Genomic DNA, 25,874 nt, shown 5'->3' on the forward strand with positions numbered 1-25,874 from the left:
TGTACTATATTGTGCAATTAGGTCGGTGTATAATTATTATACATTACCATCATATTACTATTCTTATACATTCATTCTTTACTCTTTCAGATCCCTTAAAGAATCAACGACACTCCTTGAAGCTAAAATAGATTTCATTTACATTAATGAAGATTTTGATTAGTTAATGGAAAATAATTCCATGTAAGTTTCTGTATTGAATTACCCCTTACAGTTTTTTCACATGGCTCTCTACTCTTTGTTTGATATTAGCATTAATAATGTGAAATATAGTTCAAAAGGAGAAGTAATGTGTTCTTATTTCTTCTTTTCTGACTCCATTTAAATGCAGGATTAATCACATTAATCACCAAGTGTGATTTCTGAAAGTCACATTTGGTCACTGAAGAACGATTTTTTTCTCCTTCTTTGTGGACCTCAATTCCCAATAGTGATTAAATCTTAATATTAACTATGAGAAGGAAAATATAGCTGTGACCCTAAAAGAAATTTAAAATATACTGTTTCCAGTATTTCTGTATTAATTTCTGTATTAATAAATTTTTAAGAACACTGCAAAGACATTTGCTTCCATCCAAAGTATTTGTCTTCTTTAGCCTGATGCTGTGGGATACAGGTTAAAAGAGTCTGAAATAACTATGTAAATTTATGGCCAATATATTTTCAGTCTGGAGAGTTTTTTGTGCTGTTGCTCTACTTGTTTGTTTTTCTCTTTTAATAAGTTATCACTAAAGTATTAGGTGGTTCTAAAATGCAAATACTTTTGAAAATAATTATGTAAGTATATATAGGGAGAAATATAAAATATAGACAATAAATGTATATAAATACAATAAATGTATATAATATAAAATGTATAAATTTATATAAAATGTCAAATATTAAGACATTTATTTCCAGATTATAAAGTTTTGGTTTGTCATATACCTTAATTAGATACAAAAATATTTCTTCTTAAAGTAATACATTTATTGTAAAAACACAACTTGGATTTCATGGTCATTATGGTTCACAATTTGAGACACATAAAAATTATTTTTAATAGGGTGAGTAGTTTCTATTTTCTCAAACTCTCCAACACTTATTTCATAATCATATTCCCATAGTTATAACTATCTTTGATTACAAACAGAACTATTTTAACATTATGTGATATGTATGAAAGAATCAATATCTCATCTTTTCAGTATGAGGTAGCCGGTCTGTGGGCTTCATACAGACTTATGAAAATGTTAGTGACCAAAATAAGGAAAGCTTAAATCAGTAGTTCACTGATTTTTCAAGTCTCATAACAGGAATGAATAAATTAGACAATGTCAATTTATGAAAATGAAATGAAAAATAAAAAATCATAAAAGAAAGAAAAATACTACTGCAATGAAGCCAGGATCAGGTAAACAAGAAAATTCTTAGAATAATAGACTCCATGCTGAAGTTTCCTGTTCATTTTCTTAATGTTTATTCAGGAATCATAGCCAGAGTTTTTCCATACATAATTTTTTGTGAGTGAAAATCTAAATCTTCATGGAAGGTCTACATATTCTTTAAAATAGTGCCCTGCCATTAGAGACTTCTACAATGATGGATGAGAAAAATGGCATTCTGAAGACCTAATGAATACCCATATGGAGCCACAAGACAGCCTCATCTGCTTTATAAGACTCAGGGTAAATTCTCTGTAAAACTATCATCATATAACCAACAGAACATTGCTAATACTCCTGTTCCTTTGGTTAAATGTTTGTGTGAGAATCCACTCAAACACATGAGAAAGAAGAACAATGTGATACCACCTTGTCCTATGGTGTGGTATATAAAAGGTTCTTTTCTAGAATACAAACTAAATGGTATTTTCTCTACAATTCAGTTAATTTCAGAACATATTATATACAAAGTACCTACTATGTGAGAAGTACAAGGCATTGTGTTCGGTCCTGCAAGACAGGAGGATATAACAATTCAAACGTGACACAACTGGATAATAAGATTGCACCTCATAAAGGCATAAGTAGCATAGTTACTCTAGTATACTCCGCCCCCCACAAAAAAGTGCCATGAGAAAGATTTAAACAAGGGGTAGATAAAAAAAAGAGAGAGATAATTTCTTAATAGAGAATGCTGAGGGAGGAGACATTTGATCTATACATCAGTTATGTTTTCAAGCTTCATATTCAGTCACACATTAAAAAAAATAACCAAAAAAAAATTGTTACCAGCTTAGTTTCATGGTTTTTGGTCATCACAACTCATTGGCATTTGCTGGGATGTCAAAAATTCCCCCATGGTCTCTCTCTCATCAGTGCCGCATTCACTGTCCACATCATCCCCATCCTTAGGCATCTTTCATAACCCCTCCATGTGTGAAGGGGACTCTGGACTCTTGGGACTATCCCAGCCCTCTCTGCTTAGACCCAATGAGCTGCCTCCTAAGATTCCCAATGAGAAGTGGGAAAATTATCTTAAAACTTCTCCCTCTATGCTTTGGAGTCTCCTAAATTTTCTGCAGTTATTATCATCTCTCTCCAATGGAGTATACTACCTTGGAGTGGAAAGATTTGATGGCAAAGATCCTCGAAGTGAGTGCAAATGGATAGTTTGCTGAGAAATGGCTATGATTTTGCCACGCTGAGATGACAGAATGAAGTAGCCCCTTCAGACTGCAGACAGGTAACTGCAGTTAGGTAGAGGTCAGGAAGGCATCTGAGATGACTCTACCAATTACCCCACCCATAATGAAGTCATGACAGAACAACATGGTAGAACAGTCATTCCCTCATTCATTCTTCCATGAACACAGTACATCTATCCTATGCTTTTATCCAGGTACTTGTCTTTTTGAGGTCAAGCCTGATTCATCTCTGAATCCTCAGCACCTAGATGAGTCCCTGACTTAATCTAGGTTTTTCATGAATTAATTAATTAGTTAGTTAACTACTATAAAAGGAGTTCAGGAATGTATATTGAATGATGGTACTAAGGAGTAAATCACTGAATACTTGGAAGGAAGGATTAAAGGAAGGTTATACAGTTCTGATAATTTCACTTGTAGACTGTCTTATTTCATTTGACCATGTCACCAAAAAATTATGCTGAGAAGTTTTCACCCTGAATAAGTGCAGAACACATAATGGACACTGACTTCACTGATCTTGGGCCTTAAAAAGTATAAAATCCATATGATAATATTAAGTCCATGTGAATTAGTAAACAGTAACATTTAAATATATGACAATTTTTCTGGAATTAACAGTGAATGGGCTCTTAAAAGTTTCACTTATAATGGACTGTTCCTTATGCATACATAGGTACAACCAAGAGTTAATGTTTAAAAAGAACTTAACCATTGATGAGTTCATGTGCTCACCTACTCAAAAAGCAACCAGATTTCTCACTATTTATGAGATAAGTACCACTGAAGCACTTAAAGACCACTGCTACAGAATATGGCCTAGACTCTTCCACTGCTCCTATAAAACATACTTTTTGATAAATCAAACATACTTTACACATTGCATTTCTCTATCACTGTATGTTTGTTCATGGCTCTCCCCCGCTATTTTCCCTTTACTGAAACTGAAATTCACCATATCTTCCAATGCCCAGCATAGAGCCCATCTCTTTCCAGATGCCTTTGCTCATTTTACCTCTTCAAACTTCAGTAAGCATCTGTTATTTTTAATGGCTATTTGGTATTCAGAGAATTCATGTGTGCATGTGTGTGCATGTGTGGTTTGAGTACTCAAGTGCACACATCTTCTCTCCACAGTCAGGCTGGAAACTGCTATACAACAAAATATATTGCTCTAATTTTTAAATATACATATCACCTAACATAGGTCATTTTTTATTTAGTTTTAACTGTCATGATCATAGTTTTAAATGTACCTTAGGAAAAATATCAGAATCCAATGGACATTTCAACACAGAATTCAAGTAACATAAATAAAAATAATTAAGTATAATAATCACCCTGAAATTTATCTCTTCTCAGCTTCCCTGTTCCTTCCTTTTGACTTCCTGAATTTATTTATTTATTTAGGAGAAGTTGCCAGTATTTGGTTTGGCAGTTTACTAACATTCTCTGGAAAAAGACATTTTTTTAAACATCTTTATTGGAGTATAATTGATTTACTATGGTGTGTTACTTTCTGCTTTATAAGGAACTGAATCAGCTATACATATACATAAATCCCCATATCTCTTCCCTGTTGCATCTCCTTCCCACCCTCCCTATCCCACCCCTCTAGGTGGACACAAAGCACCGAGCTGACCTCCCTGGGCTATGCGGCTGCTTCCCACTAGCTATCTATTTTACATTAGTGTACATATGTACATGCCACTCTTTCATGTCGTCCCAGCTTAACCTTCCCCCTCCCTGTGACCTCAGGTCTATTCTCTATGTCTGTTTCTTTATTCTGGTCCTGCCCCTAGGTTCTTCAGAACAATTTTTTTTTTTAGACTCCATATATAAATGTTAGCATACAGTATTTGTTTTTCTCTTCCTGACTTACTTCATTCTGTATGAGTCTCTAGGTCCATCCATCTCACTATAAATAGCTCAATTTTGTTTCCTTTTATGGTTGAGTAATATTCCATGGTATACATGTGCCACATCTTCTTTATCCATTCATCTCTCGATGGACATTTAGATTGGTTCTATGTCCTGGCTATTGTAAATAGAGCTGCAGTGAATATTGTGGTACATGATTCTTTCTGAATTATGGTTTTCTCAGGGTATATGTCCAGTAGTGGGATTGCTGGGTCGTATGGTAATTCTAATTTTAGATTTTTAAGGAACCTCCATACTGTTCTCCATAGTGACTGTATCAATTTACATTGCGTCTAACAGTGCAAGAGGGTTCCCGTCTCTCCACATCTTCTCTCGCATTTATTGTTTGTAGATTTTTTGATAATGGCCATTCTGACCACTGTGAGGTGGTCATTGTAGTTTTGATTTGCATTTCTCTGATGATTAGTGATGTTGAGCATCCTTTCATGTGTTTGTTGGCAATCTGTATATCTTCTTTGGAGAAATCTCTGTTTAGGTCTTCTGTCCATTTTTGGATTGGTTGGTTTGTTTTTTTGATATTGAGCTGCATGAGCTGCTTGTAAATTTTGGAGCTTAATCCTTTGTTAGTTGCTTTGTTTGCAAATATTTTCTCCCATTCTGAGGGTTGTCTTTTCATCTTACTTATGGTTTCCTTTGCTGTGCAAAAGCTTTTAAGTTTCATTAGGTCCCATTTGTTTATTTTTGTTTTTATTTCCATTTCTCTAGGAGTTGGGTCAAAGAGGATCTTGCTGTGATTTATGTCATAGAGTGTTCTACCTATGTTTTCCTCTAAGAGTTTTATAGTGTCTGGTCTTATATTTAGGTCTTTAATCCATTTTGAGTTTATTTTTGTGTATGGTGTTAGGGATAATTCTAATCTCATTCTTTTACATGTAGCTGTCCAGTTTTCCCAGCACCACTTATTGAAGAAGCTGTCTTTTCTCCATTTTATATTCTTGCCTCCTTTATCAGAGATAAGGTGACAATATGTGTGTGGGTTTATCTCTGGGCTTTCTATCCTGTTACACTGATCTATAGTTTTGTTTTTGTGCCAGTACCATACTGTCTTGATTATTGTAGCTTTGTAGTATAGTCTGAAGTCCAGGAGCCTGATTCCTCCAGCTTCGTTTTTCTTTCTCAAGATTGCCTTGGCTATTCGGGGTCTTTTGTGTTTCCATACAAACTGTGAAATTTTTCAGTTCTGTAAAAAATGCCATTGGTTTTTTAATAGGGACTGCATTGAATCTGTAGACTGCTTTGGAAAGTATAGTCATTTTCACAATGTTGATTCTTCCAATCCAAGAACATGGTATATCCCCCAATTTGTTTGTATCATCTTTAATTTCTTTCATCAGTGTCATAGTTTTCTGCATACAGGTCTTTTGTCTCCTTAGGTAGGTTTATTCCTAGGTATTTTATTCTTTTTGTTGCAGTGGTAAATGGGAGTGTTTCCTTAATTTTTCTTTCAGATATTCATCATTAGTGTATAGGAATTCAAGAGATTTCTGTGCATTAATTTTGTATCCTGCTACTTTACCTGATTCATTGATTAGCTCCAGTAGTTTTCTGGTAGCATCTTGAGAATTCTCTGTATATAGTATCATGTCATCTGCAAACAATGACAGTTTTGCTTCTTTTCTGATTTGGATTCTTTTAATTTCTTTTTCCTCTCTGATTGCTGTGGCTAAAACTTCCGAGCTATGTTGAATAATAGTGGTGACAGTGGGCAACCTTGTCTTGTTCCTGATCTTAATGGAAATGGTTTCAATTTTTCACCATTGAGAATGATGTTGGCTGTGGATTTGTCATATATGGCCTTTATTATGTTGAGGTAAGTTCCCTCTATGATTACTTCTGGAGGGTTTTTACCATAAATGGGTGTTCAATTTTGTCAAAAGCTTTTTCTGCATCTATTGAGATGATCATATGGTTTTTCTCCTTCAGTTTGTTTATATGGTGTGTCACATTTATTGATTTGTGCATATTGAAGAATCCCTGCATTCCTGGGATAAACCCCACTTGATCATGGTGTGCGGTCCTGTAAATGTGCTGTTGGACTCTGTTTGCTATATTTTGTTGAGGATTTTTGCATCTATGTTCATCAGTGATATTGGCCTGTAGTTTTCTTTCTTTGTGGCATCCTTGTCTGGTTTTGGTATCAGGGTAATGGTGGCCTTGTAGAATGATTTTGGGAGTGTTCCTCCCTCTGCTCTATTTTGGAAGAGTTTGAGAAGGATAGGCGTTAGCTCTTCTCTAAATGTTTGAGAGAATTCACCTGTGAAGCCATCTGGTCCTGGGCTTTTGTTTGTTGGAAGATTTTTAATCACAGTTTCAATTTCAGTGCTTGTGATTGGTCTGTTCATACTTTCTATTTCTTCCTGATTCAGTCTTGGCACGTTGTGCATTTCTAAGAATTTGTCCATTTCTTCCAGGTTGTCCATTTTATTGGCATAGAGTTGCTTGTAGTAATCTCTCATGATCCTTTGTATTTCTGCAGTGTCAGTTGTTACTTCTTTTTCATTTCTAATTCTATTGATTTGAGTCTTCTCCCTTTTTTTCTTGATGAGTCTGGCTAATGGTTTATCAATTTTGTTTATCTTCTCAAAGAACCAGCTTTTAGTTTTATTGATCTTTGCTATTGTTTCCTTCATTTCTTTTTCATTTATTTCTGATCTGATCTTTATGATTTCTTTCCTTCTGCTAACTTTGGGGTTTTTTGTTCTTCTTTCTCTAATTGCTTTAGGTGCAAGGTTAGGTTGTTTACTCGAGATGTTTACTGTTTCTTAAGGTAGGATTGTATTGCTATAAACTTCCCTCTTAGAACTGCTTTTACTGCATCCCTTAGGTTTTGGGTTGTCATGTTTTCATTGCCATTTGTTTCTAGGTATTTTTTGATTTCCTGTTTGATTTTTTCAGTGATCTCTTGGTTATTTAATAGTGTATTGTTTAGTTTCCATGTGTTTGTATTTTTTACAGATATTTTTCCTGTAATTGATATCTAGTCTCATAGCATTGTAGTCGGAAAAGATACTTGATATGATTTCAACTTTCTTAAATTTACCAAGGCTTGATTTGTGACCCAAGATACGATCTATCCTGGAGAATGTTCCATGAGCACTTGAGAAGTGTATTCTGTTGTTTTTGGATGGAACGTCCTATAAATATCAATTAAGTCCATCTTGTTTAATGTATCATTTAAAGCTTGTGTTTCCTTATTTATTTTCATTTTGGATGATCTGTCCATTGGTGAAAGTGGGGTGTTAAAGTCCCCTACTATGATTGTGCTACTGTCAATTTCCCCTTTTATGGCTGTTAGCATTTGCCTTATGTATTGAGGTGCTCCTATGTTGGGTCCATAAATATTTACAATTGGTATATCTTCTGCTTGGATGGATCCCTTGATCATTATGTAATGTCCTTCTTTGCCTCTTGTAATAGTCTTTATTTTAAAGTCTATTTTGTCCGATATGAGAATTGCTACTCCAGCTTTCTTTTTTTTTTTTTTTTTTTGTTTGCGGTACACGGGCCTCTCACCATTGTGGCCTCTCCCGTGTGGAGCACAGGCTCCAGACACGCAGGCTCAGCGGCCATGGCTCACGGGCCTATCCACTCCGCGGCATGTGGGATCTTCCCGGACCAGGGCACGAACCCGTTGTCCCCTGCATCGGCAGGCGGACTCTCAACCACTGCGCCACCAGGGAAGCCCCCAGCTTTCTTTTGATTTCCATTTGCATGGAATATCTTTTTCCATCCCCTCACTTTCACTCTGTATGTGTCCCTAGGTCTGAAGTGGGTCTCTTGTAGACAGCATATATACGGATCTTGTTTTTGTATCCATTCAGCCAGTCTATGTCTTTTGGTTGGAGCATTTAATCCATTTGCATTTAAGGTAGTTATTGATATGTATGTTCCTATTATCATTTTCTTAATTGTTTTGGGGTTGTTATTGTAGGACTTCTCCTTCTCTTATGTTTCCTGTCTAGAGAAGTTCCTTTAGCATTTGTTGTAAAGCTGGTTTGGTGGTGCTGAATTCTCTTAGCTTTTGCTTGTCTGTAAAGGTTTTAATTTCTCCCTCGAATCTGAATGAGATCCTTGCTGGGTAGAGAAATCTTGGCTGTAGGTTTTTCCCTTTCATCACTTTACGTATGTTCTGCCCCTCCCTTCTGGCTTGCAGAGTTTCTGCTGAAAGATCAGCTGTTAACCTTATGGGGATTCCCTTGTATGTTGTTTGTTGCTTTTCCCTTGCTGCTTTTAATATTTTTTCTTTGTATTTAATTTTTGATAGTTTGATTAATGTGTGTCTTGGTGTGTTTCTCCTTGGATTTCTCCTGTATGGGACTCTCTGCACTTCCTGGACTTGATTGACCATTTTCTTTCCCATGTTTGCGACGTTTTCAACTATAATGTCTTCAAAGATTTTCTCTGACCCTTCTTTTTCTCTTCTTCTTCTGGAACCCCTATAATTCGAATGTTGGTACATTTAATACTGTCCCAGAGGTCTCTGAGATTGTCCTCAATTCTTTTCATTCTTTTTTCTTTATTCTGCTCTGCAGTAGTTATTTCCACTATTTTATCTTCCAGGTCACTTATCCGTTCTTCTGCCTCAGTTATTCTGCTATTGATTCCTTCTAGGGAGTTTTTAATTTCATTTATTGTGTTGTTCATCATTGTTTTTTTGCTCTTTAGTTCTTCTAAGTCCTTGTTAAACATTTCTTGTATTTTCTTTATTCTATTTCCAAGATTTTGGATCATCCTTAATATCATTACTCTGAATTCTTTTTCTGGTAGACTGCCTATTTCCTCTTCATTTGTTTGGTCTGGTGGGTTTTGACCTTGCTCCTTCATCTGCTCTGTATTTCTCTGTCTTCTCATTTTGCTTAACTTACCGTGTTTGGGGTCTCCTTTTTGCAGGCTTCAGGTTTGTAGTTCTTGTTGTTTTTGATGTCTGCCCCCAGTGGCTAAGGTTGCTTCAGTGGCTTGTGTAGGCTTCCTGGAGGAATGGACTGGTGCCTGTGTTCTGGTGGATGAGGCTGGGTCTTGTCTTTCTGGTGGCAGGACCATGTCTGGTGGTGTGTTTTGGGGTGTCTGTGAACTTATTATGATTTTAGGCAGCCTCTCTGCTAATTGATGGGGTTGTGTTCCTGTCTTGCTAGTTGTTTGGCATAGGGTGTCCAGCACTGTAGCTTGCTGGTATTGAGTGGAGCTGGGTCTTAGCATTGGGATGGAGATCTCTGGGAGAGCTTTGGTCGTTTAATATTACATGGGGCTGGGAGGTCTCTGGTGGCCTAATGTCCTGAACTTGGCTCTCTCACCTCAGAGGCTCAGGCTTGACACCCAGCTGGAGCACCAAGACCCTGTCCGCCACAAGGCTTATGTAATTAAAAATCCACTGGACACTTTAGAGGCCCAAGCAGCTCATGATGCACCTTTCCAGTGGCAGTCTTCAATTCCTTTCCTACTCATATCATGTTTCTGGGATCTGTAGCACAGATATCACCTGGGAGCTTGTTAGAAAAGCAGCATCTCCAGCTCCTAGCCTGAATTTATTTTTCTTATTATTTTTCTTCCTGTTTTATTGAGATACAACTGACATATAACATTGTGTAAGTTTAACGTGTATGACATGATGATTTTTTGTATGTATACATTGTTTGTGTACCACAATAAGGTTAGTTCATACATCCTTCCCCTCACATAATTGCTGTTTTGTTGTTGTTACAGTGAGAACATTAAAGCTCTACTCTCACAGTAACTTTCAAGTAACAATACAGTATTGTTACCTATATTCACCATGCTATACATTAGGTCCCTAGAACTTATTCATCTCATAACTGAAAATTTGTATCCTGTGACCAACATCTGTCAATTTCCATCAACCCTCTCCCCCTGACAACCACAAGTCCACTCTGTTTCTATGGGTTTGCTTTTTTCAAGATTCCACATATAATGAGGTCATATGGTATTTCTCTTTCTCTGACTTATTTCACTTAGCTTAATGCCCTCAAGGTCCATCCATGTTGTCTCAAATGACAAGATTTCCTTCTTTTCTGTGGCTGAATAATATTCCTGTATGTGTGTGTGTCTGTGCATGTGTGTGTTTCTTTATCCATTTATTCATCAATGGACAGGCAGGTTGTTTCCGTGTCTTGGCTGTTGTGAATAATGCTACAGTGATGACATGATTTATTTTTAATTTCGGAATTGGTTTGATGAACTTTTAAGAAAACATTATAAGTACATCTCTGCAGAATTCCAAAAGTGTAGATCTTGAATGGTGAATTTTTAAAGTCTTTGTAAAGTTGTACATGCTGGTCTCTTTGTCTATATAGCCCTTCCTTCTATCCTTGTTCTTCAAGACTCAATTCAAATGTCATCTCTCTCAGAAACCTACTCTGATGTTATCTCCACACCATTTTACTGAAAAGAAGTCATTAATCCCACCTCTGTTTCACTGCTACAGATTATACACATCTCAATTCTTGTGTATATATAATACTTTCTTATAAACATTTCTTTACAGATTAAACTCTCCTTACTAGATTTTAAAACCTGTGAGTTCAAGAATTATCTCTTTTTAATCTTTATTTCTTTAACTCCTAGCACATTGCCTCTTTGTTTAGTGACTGAATGAATCATTGCCTAAATCTTAAATAAGACAAGAACAAAAATACAAGTGTCCTTATTTTGTGTACAAAGAAATCAAGGGTATGATGGAAGGTGAACAGGTTAAAAAGCCAGTGACAAAATGCAATTTAACTTCTGGGCACTTAGTCTGGTGAGCTACTACCATCCCCTACATCAGGCTGTCTTCACAGCAAACAAGGAACAGTCACAGGATTGTAAAGGCAATTTTATGAAACTACCAGAAAATGAAAATTCAGTTACACGTGGTTTCCCAGGGTTAAAACTCATCCTATACAAATGTAATTTTTGTTTATCCAGTTTCAATAATAATAATGCTTATGTTTACTGAATCCTTGCCATATGCTAAGTTCTAAGCATTTACATGATTTAACTATCATGACATCTCATTTACTGCATATCTTTTATCCCCATTTTATGGATGTGGAAAAGGAAATATATAAATTCTGTAATCTACCCATAGCAAAACTGGGGTAAGTGACAAAATAAATTATATTATATACTTTTAAATGAAGCCCAATGTTATTATTGATATTATCAACAAACTTTAAAAATCAGAGCTGTCATGGCCTAGTGCTTCTCCCTCACACACATGGTACTCATTTGCACTTTTAACCAGAGAGCCCTATTGAATGACTGGGACAAGGCCTCTCTACTCTCAATTCCTTACCTTGAGCACATTCAATCCTCCAAGCCTCTCTGTCATTGAAATGGGAAAAATAAAGTACTGCCTCTCTTAATTCTTTGCATTTTTATGAGAAACAAAAACAAGAAGGATTTTGTGAACTATAAAAAATCCTCCAAATGTAAATGGTATTATTAGATGTGATTTTCACCACACTGTCTGCAGTTAAGCAAGGACTTCATCGTGAACCTCGTACAGGTGAGGAAAATGGGTTCCATGAGGCTTAGAGGCCCTTTACGGGCCTCTGAATGCAACAAGGGATGAATCTCGGCTGGACCCCAGAGATGTGCTTCCTCTTCTGGAACCTGCTCTCAGTGTCATACTGCCTTTCTGCAGGTGGGGTTTGTTTTGTTTGTTTGTTTTTGATATAGACCATTTTTAAAGTCTTTATTGCATTTGTTACAATATTGCTTCTGTTTTATGTTTTGTTTTTTTGGCTATGAGGCATGTGGGATCTTAGCTCCCCAACAAGGGATTGAACCCACAACCCCTGCATTGGAAGGTGAAGTCTTAACCACTGGACCGCCAGGGAAGTCCCAGGTGGAGTTTTTTGATGGTTTCACATCCACACGATTCAACCTTCACTTTTGAAATAGAGAGAAAAAGAGCCTGAAATGTTGTGCTCTAACTTACTGGTCTATATTTTGGATGCATAACTGAGTAAAAATGAGAAACTGCACTATCAACTTGTAAGTGCTGTTTATCCATTAAACAAAAGCCCCACCAACTACAGCTGTGCAGGTCTTCACATGTTACCATGATGATCAATTTCAGATCTCTCTACCAAGAGGAAATGGATTTGAAGCTTCATGTTAATTTAAACATTTTCTTCTCTACTGAGACTAGCAACAAGGCCACCAGTTGGCATCCTTCTGATTTAGCATTTAAATAGCTTTTGATAATAGCAAAAGATCCTGTCATTCTTCTTACAGGGGTAGTTTCAATGATTTCCATTCCAACTCCAGTCATTTACACATTGTGTACCTACCACAGAGCAGCAAACCACTGCAAAGCCTGATTTGATAGATGGACGAACAGATGTATGTGCCTTGGACATGTCCTTGGGCCCCCTGAGTTTGGGTTTCCTTTCTGGAAGATAATGACAAGCACAGTATGTACAATTAGATTAATCACATAAATATGTTCACATTTTTTACTCTCACACACACAAATATAACATTTAAATTTTTTTCACTTAATTAATCAATAAGAAGCAAAACATGTTTGTTCAATATGTTTGCTTTGTCACATTCCTTGAGAATCCTAGATTTCTATTTCTTTTATGGTATATCATGTGGTATCCATTTTTCTTACTCTAATTAGAATCTAGTTTCAAATATTCACTTTCTGTGGCATTTGAGTTCCATCATACAACATTATTAAAAATAAGATATGGTAATAGCAGTGAGGGTGACACATTCAATTGCCATGTCCCCCAGTGAAGTGATGGAAATACTGTATCTGAGAGGCTGGCAGTAGGTCCTGAATTCCAGGCTCTGCTCTTCACTAACCGCAGAGCCATCTTTGCTGAGACTTTGGACCCCTCTGGATCTGAGCTGTTCCACTTTAAAGTGGGAAGATAGGTTGACAGCATAGACTGCTTCCATTTTTAAACCCACTGTGAGCCTATGAAATATTGGAGGATCTACTATACAAATAAAATATGGCAGGGGATACTAAGGTATTGTTCTTATCCTCAGAGAGTTAATGACAAAAGTAATGCAGAATTGAGGTAAGAAGCTGAGGTCAGAGACATTGGCAGTGAAAAAGCTTACTCTTGTATTAGTCAGCTAGGGCTGCCAAAACAAACTACCACACACTGAGTGGCTTAAACAACAGGAATTTATTTTCTTACAGTTCTGGAGGCTAGAAGGCCAAGATCAAGGTGCCATCAGGGGTGGTTTCTGGTGAGAGCTTTCTTCCTGGCTTGTAGACAGCCACCTTCTTGCTACATCCGCACAACATCTTTCCTCTGTGTGCACAGAGAGAGAACACTCTGGTGTCCCTTCCTCTTCTTCTAAGATCACCAGTTATGAGAGATTAGGGCCCCACCCTTACGGTATCATTTAACCTTTATAACCTCATGAAAGGTCCCATGTCTAAATACCATCACACTGGGGAGTAAGGCTTCAACATATGGATTTGGGGTAGGGAGACACAATTCAGCCTGTGACAGCTCTCTTTCCGCTCCACCATATACAGGTGAATGATTCAGACCAAACCTCTGATTCTCATTTTCCTCATGGAGAAAATAATAATCATGCATTCTTCAAGAAGAGAATAAAAGATTACAATGTACTATGTTAATTATAAAATGCTAAAGAAACGCCACTCAATAATATTATAAAAATGATTAGTGCTGGGAGTACTAAATGCATGTGGAGTTGAAAAAAGTTAGCATAACCTATGGATTGGAGTTATCAGAAGGCACTGTGGCTAAAATAGGAATATAGAATCTTAGTTATGAGTAATTGATTTTTTAATCACAAAGCCTTGAGTTCAAATCCTGCTCTTGCTTTACTTACCATGTGAATTTGGACAAGTTTTAAAACATTTTTAAGCTGCAGCTTTATCATCTTTAAAATTAAAATAATATCACTTCTATCGGGCTTCATAAAAGTGATAATATTAAAACTTAGGTTATTAGTAACTTAATAAATACTAGTTACTTTAAAAGGACCTTAAAGGATATGTAGGAAAATGAAAAAGTTGTCTCAATAGGAATGGGCAAGTATTTAGTGAACAGAGAACAGATAGGGAGTAATGGAGTTAATGTTAAATAGAAAAAAAATAATACATTTGAGAAGATAAGATGAAGTTAAGGTATAAGAGGTTACTGCATAATAAACCACTCCAAAAACTCAGTAGTTTGAAACAATTATTTATTCTCATGGTGATGGCTGGACATTGGCTGATCTGGACTGGGCGTGGGTAGGTAGCTCTGCTTCAAACTACTGGTCTGTCTGGGCTGGGCTCCTCACATTGTGTTGGGTTCATGTACACTCTGCATTCCTCTCATCTTCCTTGGACCAGCAGTCTAGGGTCATGTGCCTCTCACAGAATGACAGAAGTGCAGTTAGGCAAGCCCAGCAACCTAAGTGTATTGCATGCCTCTGTGTTGTGTCTGCTACAACTCTATTGCCAAAGTAAGTCATATGGCCAAGCCCCAAATCAAGGGGTGGAAAGTATATTCTGCCTACCAGGAGGTCAAAGCAAGTCTCAAAATAAGATCAAAGAAAAATCAAGGGGGATGGTGAGGAGTGAATAGTTTTGAACAAGAATCTAATACACTACACTAACAATATAAGGTTTTATTTTGAAGACAAATGGGAAAACTCTATAAGGTTTTTTTGAGCAGTGGAAATGTATGGAATCCATGTGTTTAAGAGACAAATAATCTGCTATAGGTGTGTTATAGACATTGAAAGAAAGGAGTCAGGGAAGCTGGTTAAAAGGCTAAACATTTCAGCCATCTGGGAGGTGAAAGTTTGAGCTAAATTGGGGGTAATATGACAATCATATTTCAAAGAAGGGACAGATACCAAAATCACGTCAGGGGGGCTTCCCTGGTGGCACAGTGGTTAAGAATCTGCCTGCCAATGCAGGGGACATGGGTTCGAGCCCTGGTCTGGGAAGATCCCACATGCCACAGAGCAGCTAGGCCCATGAGCCACAACTACTGAGCCTGCGCATCTGGAGCCTGTGCCCCGCAACAAGAGAGGCTGAGACAGTGAGAGGCCCGCGCACCGCGATGAAGAGTGGCCCCTGCTCGCCGCAAATGGAGAAAGCCCTCGCACAGAAACGAAGACCCAACACAGCCAACAATAAATAAATAAATTTATTTTAAAAAAAGAAAACAAATCACTTCAAAGTAAGAATCCATGAGACTTAAAATTTCTTCAGATAGAGGAAAATAAGTGAATGTTGGAAGAATGGTGAAATAGCTTCATAACCAATTACCCCAAACTCTGTGACATAAAATAGCAATATTTATAATCTCAGGCAGTCCCTATGAACTGGGAACTCAGGAACCACTTAGCTCAGCTGTTCCGGCTCAGGGTCTCTCATGTGGTTGCTGTCAGTAGGACAGACGTCAGCTGGGGCTGTCATCTAAAGGTCTGAGTGAAGCTGGAAGAGCCACGTCCAAGCCTGCTCATACACATGGCCGGCACATGGCTGCAGCTTTGACTGGAAGGCCTCTGCTCCTCTCCACATGGACTGTGAAGGCTGTCCTCACAATATGGTGGCTGGTTCCTCCCAGAGTGAGTGACATAAGAAGAAGCAAGGCAGAAGTCTTTTATGACCTAGCCTCAGAACTCACACATATCACTTCTGCCACATTCTATTCATTAGAAGAGATTATTAAAATCAGCACACATTCTTTTGAAGAAAAGAGTGTCAAAGAATTTTGGGAAATAGGAAAATAAAACCACCACAGGAAAATAACTACAGTACTTAGTTTTAGACCTACCAAGTTTGTGATAAGTATAACAACCAATGGAAATATCAAATGAACAGCTTACTTATTAAAATAAAATATGGGTCAAAAATGATCATTTTTGGAGTTATCTACATAGTTGATGTAGGTAAAGACCTAAAAGTAGTTAAAAACATTGAGAAATGAAATTTAGAAAGAAAGGAATAGGGTTGTATGTACATTTTGAGAAGAGGTGGAAGAGAGGGGTGATATCAGAAAAGAAAATAAGAAAACAGAGAAGGGTCTACAATAGCAAATTTTATGTAAAAATTGAGGATAGTGAAGCCATTGCAAGGGTGCTGACATTTCTTTGGTACAGATAAAGATGTGACTAGAAAGCAGAAGAGCTACTTTTATCAAAGAGGTTTTTGGCTTTCTTCCTTTGAAGCTGAGAAGTAGTAGTAAGATAGGTAATGGAAGTAAATCAGGAAGCTGTTCAGAGCTCTGGACAAAGCAAATGAAATATTGTTAGCAGCACTTTCTATATTCAAGACAATTTTAGAGGGTTAAGTCATTATTGAGATAGCTATAAAAGAATATTGAGGAGAAACAGGTCTGGAGTACATAGAAAAGGCAAATCAATGACAAAATCAAAAAACAAAACAATATGTATAATAAAGTGAATTGGGCTCAAAAAAGAATGTTTGAGAACACAATACAGTGTAGTTGTGTGGGAAAATTTATCACAAGTCAAACCATGAAGAAGAAATCCTGCTGAACCTGACATTTCCAGTCACAGCACTCTCACAAAATGTTTTCAAATATGTAGTAGTAGGTAAAGGCAGTAATATGAAAACATATCTTTCTTGTTATCCTTGCTTCTATGGAGTTTGCAATTAACCAAATCAACTACATTCTAAAATATAAAGTGAAACTTACTAAAATTCCCATCAGGAAGTCCAAAGTGTTGTCAGACAAAAAAATAAATAACTTTCTCCAAGTAACTTTTCTCTCATCAAAACTATGAACGGGTTCTGTGTGATTCCATTTCGAAGATAAGGATGATGACAGCCAGGTTGCCAGCCAGGTAGAAAGTGACATCACCTTACAAAATCCCCTCAGTATCCATGACCTTCTTTCCAAATAGCTATTAGGTTGACTTCTCAATAGCTAAAAGAACACTTTAGTTTATACTTTTTCTGCAGGCAAAAGGGTTCTAAGTATTTTGCTGAAGGGTTTGGTTCCCTTTGGTTCTTTAAATAGTGCACTGGCCCCAAACCCATGTAACTCACAAGACGAGCTTCAGCGTCCACTCCACGTTCTAAAGAAGCTGCCTTTCCACAAAGTGGCCTTGTGATGTCTGTCTGTCTGTCTGGGTTCTGTGCAGGTTCAATCGCTTCATTGAAAACATAATAAAACTATGGAGAATGGAACTTGGTGACCCTGTTTCACAGTTTTCCAAAGCACAAGAAAAGAATTGAGGGCATTGAAAAGTGAGCCCAAACTTTTATGGGTTTTCTTTGCACCAGACCTCAGACAACAGCATTGTCACGAAGCAGCAGTATTCCTAAAGGGGAGTCTGGGCATTGATATGCAAATATAGGCTACAAACATCCCATTTGGCTCCAGCATTCCTGTGTCTAGCACTGTCACACAAATAGTTTTTGAATCTGAGCAGTTTATTCAGGACCATAAATATGTGTTTCACCCTGTGAACAAATTCTGTTTGCTCACAGAGTTCGCAAGCAGTGAAATACAAGGTAGATTATAAAACAGCTCCATTTGATGGGATGTGCCTCTAAGCAAAGACTCTTTTTAAATGGATCCAATTTTTACTTCCTGCCCAAGATTTTTTGTGCAAATGTAGCATACCCCAGACAGTAAGGTGTTTTTTTTTTTTTTTAGTTATTATTTGAAGGTAGGTCCTCTGTATTGAAATAACTTACTTGCTTTTAAAAAAGAGAGACGTAAAACAATTTTAGTTCACTTGACTAAACATTGTTAGTAAAATCAGAAAAGCCTTACTATTGCTTCTTAACAGATCAAATAGTGAAAGGAAGAAAAATAATTGTTAAGACACAAGGAGGAGATGGAATGGGGGTAGAATTTACTCCAGGAAACAATGTAAATCAACTTTTAAAATAGTTTGAAAAAACATTCAACCACCAGAATTCTATTTAGCCTGCAAAAGTTGTATCAGCTCTACCCACATTTCCCAATGCTATTTCCAGCTCCTCCCAACCATCCCTCTTCTTTCTATAACTGCTCCACCTCTAGGTAACTGCTTGCATGTAGCAGACACACTGAACCCCCATTTCACACTTTACCATTGAACACACATAGGAGAGTGTAAGACAGAGTAAAGGAAGGTCCTCTTTTTCTGAGCTCCATCCTGATCCTTTAAAGCACTGGACCCACTGATTATGTCTATTTTTACGACAAATCAAAGCTGAAAAAAGTTAATAGAAAAACCCAAGATTCAAAAGGCAAGTATAAAGCATATATGCCTGTATGGATGAGTATGACAGAGCACGTGATATCAAAATAGAGACCAAACTGCTTTAAAGCAACTATCAACAGTAAATTCTTCTTCAGATGACAAGATAATTAACAAACGTACAGCCTGTAACTGAACGTCATACAGATGACTGCATCGACTCACAGCCTATTTTGATTTAATTTTCAATATCAGATTATGTCGTTCCTAGTCCTATGCTAAGACTGTCCTTCTTGATTTTCATTTCTTTCATTCTTTCTTTACTTAGGATGATGACACCAGACGTGGAAGTGAAAATGGATGAGTCACTGAGTCAGACTGGGTAAGGAGAAAGAGTGCTTTCCTCAGAAATTTAGGGAAGTCATGACAGGCTACACTATTCCTTTTTTTGAACATCATTATTAAATTATACAATTTAAAAATTAACAAAATTCTGTCATGTCTTTTAGATGTTAATCCTTAATAATTACTTTATTTCATCAAAAGCATGCTAGAACCATAAAATCTCTACACACAAATAGCTTCTCAGAGTATTTCTTAAATCTGTTAAGTAGTGTGTATTAAAGATCTATTTAAGGGCAATAATGTTTATGTGCTTTCCCCAAATCATTAATTTGATCAAATTAGATAAAGTGAGAATAGTTACCATAGCATGTTAATATAATATACTATCATACCTCTCATAACATATTAAGAAATCCTACTTTCTTTTACATGAGTTGTTAATTTTAATCAGCTAATAAAATCCATTAAGTTTGGATAAAGAATAAAGTTTCAAATAAAGGAAATGGTAAATCTACAATAGTTAAAGTTATAAATAGTTAACATCTTAGATAGTCTAGTTTCTATAAAGAAAGGCAGTAAAGGGATTTTTTAAAAAATCAAAGAAAAACAAATGACATTTTGAGAAATTGTGAGTAAACATTTGTTCATTTTTAAATTTAAAAGAAAAGAAAAACTGTTGATCGCTCCACTGGGAAAAAGAACATAACAATATTCAGGAAGGAGGATGTTATGATAATGAATCAAAGCTTTCAATGCCAAGAAAACTTTGAAAAACATTAATTTTCTCAAGTTAAATTTTGGACGTATTGGTTGTCCCTTGCTTTCCTTTTCTAATTTTCAGCACTACTTAATGCCTATCTCTTTCATAGTTGTAAACAATTAGTGAGCTACCAAAGTTAATTTAAGACAAAGGACAGCTTAGGAAAGGGAGAAACTGAATGATCTTTATTCCTTTTGTGCTTGTTTTTATAAATTTTGCAGGGAAGATCTGAAAAATCATCTTGGAACATATCCTGACTTTGGGGGAGGCTTTTCTGCTGAAATAATCCCCCAGTTTGTGTTCGTTTCTTTTTTTCTATGTAGTCTTTACTTTCCTAGAGTAATTGCAATGAATTACAAACTGAAAATGTGAAGACATTTTTAGAAAGATAAACACTTCTTAAACTATTTGATTTTGCATTTAACTGTATAGATCTGAAAAATTGTGTAATATTCTCTTGGATTTTTATGACATCTGCTTATTTTTAAATGTGGGCTCTTTGTAAATAAATTTAGCCACAGAAGGGGTATTATTTGAGTCACTGGTGCCATCCTCTGGACACAAATAAAATTAAAGACGTGATAACTATTCCACATGTGAAAAGTCCAAACAAGTATAGACCTTGTTCCTTAAAATTTAATCTCTGTAGAAACACTCATAATTCTTTTCAATGTACCTGAAAAATACTTTCAGCCCTATGTCTCAATTTGGCATGCCAGGAAATATAATGAAAAGTTATCTTGGAATATTTGGCATCACAAATACAGTTTTAAAGTATATTAAACATTCAACAAAGCATGCACTGAGTATTCTGGGAACACAAGACGTAAAGGACTCAGGGACCTGCCTTCAAAATAACTACTCTCATGGGTTGATAGGTTGAAATAAACAAATGCAATAAAATTAAAATGCTGTAATAGTATAATTCCATCATTCATGTGAAAATTGATGTAAAGATTACTTACTCAAAAACAGCAAAGACAATATTAGTTCTGGGATTTAGACAACTACCTAATTTTGCAACTGGAAAACGTGAGACTAAAATTGTAATATCTTATTTAAATAATATTGCTAATTAGCGCCAAACCTGAAACCAGAACCCAGATCAACTAGTGCTCTTTTCATGATTTCCTTTATGCACAATCATTTCTTACTGATTATTATACAGATAACAAAGTGAAGGCAAAAATACTAATAAAAATGAAGGCATATAATATGTGATAAAGATAATATCCAAAAGGAAATGTGATACACACACAACGGAATATTGTGCAGCCATAAAAGGCAGAAATCCCGCCATCTGCAACAACATGGATGGACCCTGAAGGCACTATGCTAAATGAAATGAGTCAGACATAAGAATGATAAATACCATATGATCCCGCTTACACGTGCAATGAAGAAGAAGGAGGAGGAGGGGGAGGGGAGGAGGGGAGGACGGGAGGATGGGAGGAGGGGGAGGGGAGGAGAAGAAGAAGAAGGAGAAGAAGACATAGCTACAAAGAACAGATTGGTGACTGCCAGAGGCAGGGGGTGGGAGGTGGGCAAATGGGTGAAGGTGGTTAAAAGGGACAAACTTCCAGTTTTAAAATAAATAAGTCCTGGGGATGTAATGTAGAGCATGATGACTACAGTTAATAATACTGTATTGTATATTTGAAAGTTGTTAGGAGAGTAGATTGTAAAAGTTCTTATCACAAGAAAAAGTGTGTTAACTATGTGTGGTGACGATGTTAACTAGACTTAGTATGGTGATCATGTCACAATATACAGATATATTGAATCATTAAGTTGTACATCTGAAGCTAATATAATGTTACATGCCTATTCTATCTCAATTAAAAATAATGATAATAACATCCAAAGCATAAAAAGCCATGAGAAAAAGTATTTCAAAATCTTCTCACATTTTTTATTCATACATTTAAGTTTGTTGTTACTGGTTTAGTGTATGCCCTCTTCCACTAGATTTCAAGATTACATAGCAGAGTTTAGTAGAGTGCCTGGCATATGCAGAGTAGGTTTGTGATGAATGAAGACTGGTGCATATGAATAGGATGAATAAAAATTTATAGGATAATAAAAAAGTCTGGAACTTGCTCTTATTTTTTTCACATACACACTGGAATCCCTATGGATAGTTTCTATATACTTAAATGAATATCAAAGGATAACACTGACAAAAGACTTGATTAAATTAAAAGATACTCCATATTTTTCTCTCTTTAAAACAAAGAAATATTAATCTGGATAAGAAAGACATTGAAAGCCAGGGATAGAGGAAGGAGCCCCGAAGCACAGAAAAGTGCATTGTCCTCATCACAGAGTTGACTATTCCCAGTGTTAGGCACTGTTGTAATTGCAAGTGTTAATTCATTTAATCCTCAAAACACTCTATGAGAGAGATATTATTATTAATTCCATTTTAGAGAAGAGCACACTGAGACATAAGAAGTTTAATAACTCACCCAGGATCACAAAGCTAAGAAGTAAAGTTTGTTTATACATAAAGGCACGGGGCCTCAAAGCCTAAGCCCTTACTGTGCTAGCATTTCTTAAAGTGTGTTCTCAAGACCTTCCAGGGGGTATGAGACTCTTGCAGGAGGGACTACGAAATTAAAACAATAACCATCATAGCATTCAGAAGATATTTTTCTTTTTCACTCTCATTCTTTCACAAGTGTGCAGTAGAATTTTCCAAAGACTATGTGCTGAATGCTATACAACTAAATACAGAAATGGAAATGACAATCCAGCTGTATTTTCTATTAAGCAAAACATTAAAGAGATTTGCAAGTATGTGAAACAGTGCCACACTTCTCACTAATTATTTTTTTTTAGAAAATAGTTATTTTTCATGAAAGTATGTTTTCATATTAACATAGAATGGGTTTATTGTTGTTAATTTAAATGAATTAATAGTTTAAAACTTCTCATTTTTAATTTCTACAACAATAAATATCTATAGATAAAACCCACTTAAGCAGAAGTTTTTTGAGGGCCTCAATAATTTTTAAAAGTGTAAAGGAGTCCTGAGATCCTAAAATTTGAAAACCTCCGCAGTACACTTGGGTATAGTGGATACAAAACTGCACCATTTTGGGTGCTGTTTTCACATTCACACCAGCTAATATTTCTTGCAATACAGATATATGTTTCAACAAAATTACAAATGACTAGATATCATGGACCTTGGAAAAATTTAGTCACGTTTAATTAGATCATTTAAGGTTTTAACACCAGGATAAGTTATGTTTCTCTGCATGCTATACAAAGTCAATTAAGATTCTGAATATAAAATAGTGCTAAATGCAGTGAAAAAAGTGTGTATAATGAATTGGAGATACAAATACTGAACATAGAATAAAATGGAAAAACAAAAGGTAGCTCATTGAATGGAATAAAAATTACTGCAAGAAAGTAATAATGGATGTCCTATAAAAAGTATTAAAGAAGAGAGGAATATTAAATACCAAAGGAGAGGAAAAAGCTAAGAAATTATTTTTAAATGTTTTAAATGTATATAAAAGATTATTGGGCCTTCCCTGCTGGCACAGTGGTTAAGAATCCGCCTGCCAATGCAGGGGACATGGGTTTGAGCCCTGGTCTGGGAAGATCCCACATGCTGTGGAGCAACTAAGCCTGTGTGCCACAACTACTGAGACTGCGCTCCAGAGCCCGCAAGCCACAACTATTGAGCTTGTGTGCCACAACTACTGAAGCCTGTGTGCCTACAGCCCGTGCTCTGCAACAAGAAAAGCCACCACAAGTGCACCACAATGAAGAGTAGCCCCTGCTCACCCCAACTAGAGAAAGCCTGCATGCAGCAACGAAGACCCAATGCAGCCAGAAATAAAAAATAAAATTAATTAAAAAAATACATTATGTGGAAAATACAATTCATTTTCTGTCATAGTGCATGAGTCCTTTTATGCAGAAATGGACTTAAGTCTCAGTCAAATAATTTGGTTAAATTATAAATTGTTGATCACTGAGGATGGTTTTATATTAGAATATACCATAAAGAGAATGTCAACAACACCTCTCCCCTGGAAGTATATTACATGTTATGTTTCATATGGTTCCTGCTAGAGCAGATATCTGTTGAGAGGCAGTATAATGAATGGTGTAGTGAATCACAGCTCAGAAGTACTGGCCTCATTATGCCATCTGTTAACTAGCATCATCATCAGTATAACAGATACATTCTGAGTGTTGTTTTTCTTTTTCATATCTCCTATGTTTTGTTTTGTTTTTTTTTTTTCGGTACGCGGGCCTCTCACTGTTGTGGCCTCTCCCGTTGCGGAGCACAGGCTCTGGACACGCAGGCTCAGCGGCCATGGCTCACAAGCACAGCCGCTCTGCGGCATATGGGATCTTCCTGGACCGGGGCACGAACCCGTGTCCCCTGCATCGGCAGGCGGACTCTCAACCACTGCGCCACCAGGGAAGCCCTCCTATGTTTTTTATAAGGGCCATCTTGTACACAAAGGCATACAGTGAATATAAAATACTATTCAACAATAGATGCTTATGATGATGCTGACAATGGCAATGACAACTCAAAAGCCTACCCATTACTATAATTTTATAAAGATCTAGTATTTATTCTTTTACTCATATACATTATTCCAGAGTCTGGGAAAATAGTAGTGAGTAAACAGATAAGACTTCAAACTAACAGAAAGACAAGTTTTTAATAAAAAATACTTTGGTTTACACTGGGAATCTATTTGTTCCCACATTTATTTGCACTAAGAAATAGAAGTACAAAAGTTATATGAAGTCCATGTTAGATGATATTTTCTTGATTTTTTTGTAATTTTTGTAAAAAGTTTAACAAAAGAAGATAATTCCAAAATGGTGGAAGTTACAGAAGTTTGCAATTTGTTGATGGGTATGTTCCAAAAGATACAGTATATAGCCTGAATTTTATCCAGACAAAAATCACAAAAGAATTCATTAAAAATAAATAAAACCAAATAAAGTTGGTAATTTAATCAAGTTTTGTGGTTTATTTTCCTAAAATTGATTCAAATACGTTAAAAGATAATCCCCTTTAGAGGATTTCCGAGATTTGCACTCTAGCCTATAATGAAAAGAGGTAAGGATACTGTATACACAGACATAAACAAAATTCTGCTTATACATAAATACATATGCTGTATATACGTATCTTTGAATAGAGGGATTCATTTAGGTGAAATATATTATAGGCTTTTAAAAATGTCTTAAAAATTTTTCTTCTCCATAATGAAATACAGTAGAAAAAACGATCATTTTACAAGAGAGTTTTATTGTTGCCATATTTCATCATATTTGAAGAGAAGCAAGAAGTTAATCTTATGGCAATGCCAAGCTTTGATAAGCAATACTACTTGGGTTTTCACAGCCGATGTAGCTATAGATAATGAGATTGCCATTATTTAATTGAATAAAGCAGATCAATTGACAGTAAGATTGATAACAAAGATATTAAAGCCTTTTCCATACTCACGCACAGAGCTATTTCACAAAGGCATATAAACTTAAATCATTTGAGATTGATTTCCTAACAATCAACTGCTTTGCAAAATAGGAAGGAAAAACTTACACAACAGACATCGGGAAAATTATCCAAGTCTTGTTTACATTTGAGAAAGTATCTTCAGCTATATTTATATAAAATGTCTTCTTGAAAAAAATTAAGCTGATTTAGAAAGGCTCTATAAGTTCCAAAGTTTCTCTTTGAAAAAATCAGAATTTACTGAAACTATTTTTTTCTATAGTTTTCACCTCCACAAACATGTTTCTATTACATATAAGGAATTAACAGATCAAAATAAATTCTCCAAAGTGAGAACTGACTTCATTGAAGACAGAAAAAACATAGCTTGAAAGTGATACTTGAAACCTTCAAAAACTTAGTCATTTCTGACCTTCATTGAGAAAATGAAATAAAATATACTGGAATGTTCATTTAATGGAGAATTCAACCCTTAATGACAGAGGAGAAACTGTCCAAAGCAGATGAAACAATCAGTCATAATTGTGAACAGC

The sequence above is a fragment of the Mesoplodon mirus genome (assembly GCF_964341445.2).
Source record: "Mesoplodon mirus genome assembly, chromosome: 2".
Taxonomy (NCBI): Eukaryota; Metazoa; Chordata; class Mammalia; order Artiodactyla; family Ziphiidae; genus Mesoplodon; species Mesoplodon mirus.